Source organism: Montipora foliosa, chromosome 8 (assembly GCF_036669935.1).
Source record: "Montipora foliosa isolate CH-2021 chromosome 8, ASM3666993v2, whole genome shotgun sequence".
Lineage (NCBI taxonomy): Eukaryota > Metazoa > Cnidaria > Anthozoa > Scleractinia > Acroporidae > Montipora > Montipora foliosa.
In genome coordinates, this window is record NC_090876.1 from 22,384,764 (window position 1) to 22,389,763 (window position 5,000).

At 39.2% G+C, this 5,000-nt stretch overlaps 2 protein-coding genes across 2 annotated transcripts in view; both read left to right on the forward strand.

Moving 5' to 3' along the window:
- Window positions 1-2,149: 2,149 nt before the first annotated feature.
- LOC137968006 (uncharacterized) overlaps window positions 2,150-5,000 on the forward strand; it is a 136,243-nt gene continuing 133,392 nt past the window's right edge. Inside the window, exon 1 of the mRNA XM_068814617.1 lies at window positions 2,150-2,324. The gene's annotated coding sequence lies outside the window, so the exon portion shown is untranslated. The remainder of the gene's footprint in view (window positions 2,325-5,000) is intronic.
- Window positions 2,344-5,000, forward strand: part of LOC137968005 (uncharacterized) — a 15,507-nt gene continuing 12,850 nt past the window's right edge. The window contains exon 1 of the mRNA XM_068814614.1: window positions 2,344-2,614. The gene's annotated coding sequence lies outside the window, so the exon portion shown is untranslated. The remainder of the gene's footprint in view (window positions 2,615-5,000) is intronic.

Sequence of the window (5,000 nt, forward strand, 5' to 3'; positions counted from 1 at the left end):
TTCTAAGGGATAAAGCACAAATTCTAGCAACACGCACATGAGAAGGACGTTATTTCCCCCGGTTGTGATTTGCTCGCGAATGGTTCAGGTGCCGATTTCGCTCAGACCGTCAACTGGCCTCCTTTGTCTTCGGTGATCCGCATACGAATCCACTGTTTGTCTTCTGTCACTTTGGCTTGTAAACTCTGTTATGTTCGTTTGAATTTTTACTTTTATGCTCGGCCCTGCAGGCCTTAACACCTTGCATACTCAAGTTCAAGTTTTTTTACTTGTACTCACACGCACAAGATTTTTGGCAAAATATTCTCGTGACATGTTATAAATGACTAGGGGACCCTAACGACGAGCATTGCAGGGCTCCCAACAGACTTTCCCTCCCCAACCCACCAGTGTCATCGACTTCCAACTTAAGACAACCCTTGAATTGTTTTCGCATACGTCCAGTAAAAAGCACATTCCATGGCATTTTTCAGGTTTCCTTTTGCCGCTAAAATAGCGCTCATTTTTTTTCCAATTTGAGTGCTGTTTACTGCAATCAATAAAGCTTGACTCTTTTTGTTATATCTTGGTTTTTGTGCTCTCATTCGCTCAGAAGCCCTTCAAACCAATCCACCTAGGCCAACCACATCTGCATGCATGCTGGCAGAGATAGACCACGGGGAGACTAGTTTCTGGGTTCTGTTACGTCCCGCTGTGTTAACAACAAGGGTCGTGAGATGATGCCAACGGTTTTAGTCCGAAAATCAAAAATGCTAGTTAACCCAGTGAGTGAGTCTAATATTAATTTTAGCATATACTGCTAAATGGTTTATGAAAAGGAGCCAATATGACTATAGAAACGTTTTTTTAAATCTTTGCTAATTGTCCTCGTTTTTGTTGATCAGGCAGACATAATAGCAACTATAGTCCAATCAACCGAGCAGGGAGCAGCTGGGGCTGTCATCTGGGGAGATCACCTATCAGAAAAAACGAAGTCAGACTGCATAGAAATGAAGACTTACATTGGCAACTTTCTTGGACCACTCGTAAAAAATCTCCCTCTTTATCATCTCCTTCCCGGAGATTGGGGAGAGAAGAAGAGAGCCTGGGTTAAACAAAATTAATGCACGCAAGTGGCCTTAACATCGGGGCTCAATTAGAATAGTTTAGTTTTAATAATTTTCAATGAGAATAATTTTCTCTTGAACTCGTGCAATTCTTTAAAACATGATCTTGAGGTGTACTTTTAACTGATCCTTTTATTTCCTCAGCTGGTTACAGTCCATCTCTTTCATTTGTTCAGATTTTATAAGCTTGGGCCATTTCCGAGTTGCTGTTTGTCTCGGTCTCGAAGTGAGTCTTGGTGCTCAACTATTCTTGGCTTGCACTCACGTGATTAGACGGTCATGTTGGTATACAACACAAAACCAAAATGTCGCTCGCGTTTTGCTAATTTTCAGTACACCATCATGGCCACAATAACGTCACGTGCAAGCCAAGGATTGTAAGGGAAATGAGTTTGATTTGCAATGGAGAATACACAACTCGTTTCCACTTGAACGGTTGTGCGCCAGGACACGCTTTGAAACTAAGGCATGCAGCAACTCGTAAATGGGTTATTATCTTTCTTTTTTTTAAACACATATATGGCGTACGTTATTGTATCGTTGTTAGTCACACAATAGATTTATGTGGGCAAAATTGTGTTTCTTGTTGTGAAGTTAACCTAAACAACAAAGCCAGTGGTTTGATTACATGTGACACGCACCTAATTCAACAAATAATTTATTGCTTCCTTAGCGGTTTCTTAGAAAAAAACAGTCATCACCTTTTCAGCCAACCGAAAGTGAATGGCCAGTTTTTATACACATTATGTGTCTGGTGCCCGTCTTTATACAAGACGAATTTAACAAACGCAGAAATTAAAATGTTTGCTCAAGTTCGTACCAGACGAATTGCGTCTTATATAGTTCGTCCCGTCTTTACACCAGGCCCCAGTTGTTCAAACGATGGATAGCGCTATCCACTGGATAAATCACTATCCAGCGGATAATACTAGAAAAACCAATTGAGTTATCCACTGGATAGTGATTTATCCGGTGGATAGCGCTATCCATCGTTTGAAAAACTGGGGCCATGCGGATAACATGAGAGACGCATAATTCGTCTGGACGGATTATGCGTCATAAAAACGGCCAATGAGGCATGAATTGGGGGGTACCCCTAATTATAGATTCAAGAATATTGGACCAATAGTCCTTCTTCGCTGTAATTCCTTGCAAAGCCAGTCACTTCGTGGTTGTTAAGAGATCGACGAGCTACAAACTTTTAACCAAAGTCAAAAGGTAAGGTGTGAGTCAATGTTCCTCATTGGAACAAAGCCAGTTGTATATTTGCATGTGACATACACATGATATATCAATCAATAATTGTTTTCTCTGTTTCTGAGAAAAATCGGTGGGGTCCCCCTACTTACGCATCACGAATATTCGACCAAGAGTACTTTATACAATTCATGCAAAGCCTGTCCTACCGATATGAAAGTTGCGTCGCTCGTCCTACTTAAAGTCTCAAAACTTCTTGTTTTGTTGAGAGATCTTTGAGTTACAAGCTTTTAATTAAGGAAAGTCAACAGGTAAGGCGTAGTCAATATTTGCTCTTTGTTGACTCTCACAACTAAATTGGCTTGGAGAGAAGGCACGGGTTGCTGATAGCGTGTAAAACACAGAAATGCGCCGCTCTTACTGAAATTCACACATTTATGCAAGGCCTTTCGACTGCTTGAATTTTTTATGCGCAGCGCAGTCTCAACAGCCGTACGTGGAATGTTGAACAACTGGAATAGCCGTAGAGCCGTGCTTAGCCGGATTAGGAGGGCGGGCTCCACACACGCGACGATATTCTGTTATGTATTTTGGTTCTGATTCTTGTATCAAGTATTTTTATACTTCCATCTCAGTACACAAGAAGAAACTTTATTTACGCAAAAGAAGCCTTTAGAGAACGACATGTGAGTCGTGGTAAAAATGCTAATGAGATCACTTTGCTTGGTTGCTCAGAAGACGCTAATGCAAGTCAAATACCATTTTGGGTTCTTATTTTTAAAATATTCTTATGCATTAATAAATGACATCACGTAGCGTTTCATGATCCGACATTACTAAGATTCAGAGCAATTTCGAGGAAAAGATCCACTAGAATGTCTCATCCTTCATCAATGTGGCGTATATGCGTACACGCCTAATGCCAGCTTCGTGCCTTGCATAGTTCAAATCAACCGGTTGACTGTCTTATCACACTGAGTAACAATGAATGGAATGCAATAGTTTATGTAAATCTCGTAAATGAATTGCCTTCAAGGTAAAATGATCATCAAATGAGACAATTGGTTATGCATTTGCGTTATTGAATGTCATTTGAGCGAAAATGAAAATACGTTTTTTCGTGCCAACTGATAGAATTTCATAAAAGGTATTGTTTGTTAATGTCCTAAACTTATCTCACGGAAGAGGATTTTGCATAAATGAAGTTTGTTTTGGTTTTGTGAAAGTGTACTGCCCTAAATTATACAGGTGATATCACATACAAAAGAGTCAGCACAAGATGTACTTCGGGAGGGTTTTTGATCTGTTAACATACAGGGCCCGGTTGTTCAAAAGCCGATTAACGCTAATCCCAGATTAAAAATTAACCAAGGAGTTTATTTCTCTACTCCAAAATGCTGTTCAATCTTGAAAAACAAAAATAAGAGAAAAAAACTTTCACCAAAAAGTTGAAAACTTGAAACAAAAGTTTACGCTTATCCTGGATTAAGCTAATCGGCTTTCGAACAACCGGGCCCAGTACAATGCAATGCAATGCAATGAAATGTAAATTCAATGCAATACAGTTCAATGCACTGCAGTGCAATGCAGTGCTATACAATTCTTGGTTTTACGTGACGTCATCAAAATTAAAAACTAAGGAATTATCAATCCTTTTGAGATTTTAGTTTAGTCAGTTATTAGAACAGCTGAAGACTTATCTTTTCACAAATTTTCAGTTTGATAGGGCTTTTCGTCTTGTGATAAAGCAAGGTTGAATTTCTAAGCTTTTGCGTGACACCGATACTAAAATAGCGGCCAGGAATGCTGTCATGTAGGTTTATTCCAAGCTTTAAACTAGTGATTAACTATAGATTTCCTCGGCAAACACCCTAAAATAACGTGACACAGCCTCTTTAATTAAATAATTAAGGCTACCCTACTTTCCTGACACAAATTGCATTAAGGCAAACATAACACGCCACAATTATTCTCCTTGATTTAAACACTTTGCGTTTAATTTTTTTTTTCCCATGCACATTTTAAGATTATTCAAAAGTTATCTTTGAATAGGAAGGAAAGTTCCCATAGGAAACAAGAACCACTCATATTCTCTCTTGCCTCCGGCTGTTTAAATTAATACAAGCCTCAGTAAAGTAAAGGGTAAAAGAAAACGTTCTTCCTAAAAATAGGGTGGATGTTTAAGTTAGTTAAAGTCAGTATCTCTCTTAAAAGCACGAGTTATTTCAATCACATAAAACGAAAACGAAGCAAACAAAACTCACTACGAAATGATGATCGTCGGATAGGTATGCCCCGAACAATTGCTGTCTTCCTGATACCTGTTAACTATAGAAAAGACCTACCGGTATAACCCGTCCGCTCCGCGCTTGCTTTACTGTTATAAACTAAATGAGAAAACCCCGTTTCCGGACCCGTACTGATCTTCACACAGTGGACTTTTTTTCTTTATTTTTCGCCTCGGGTTAGGGTATAAAGCACTCATACCAAAACTGACAAAAAATAGGAAATCACAGGCTTGGTTTCAGAGTAAGGTATTATTTCGATTAACAGATCATTCGAACAAAATGTAGCCTCGATCATCTAATGGTAAATCGTAAAACCGATAAATATACTATTTGATAGTTGCATGTCACTGGGAATCCTAAACCCGCGTCTCATCGAGTGTTATTCGTTCCCTCTCGCCTTTGGAATTCG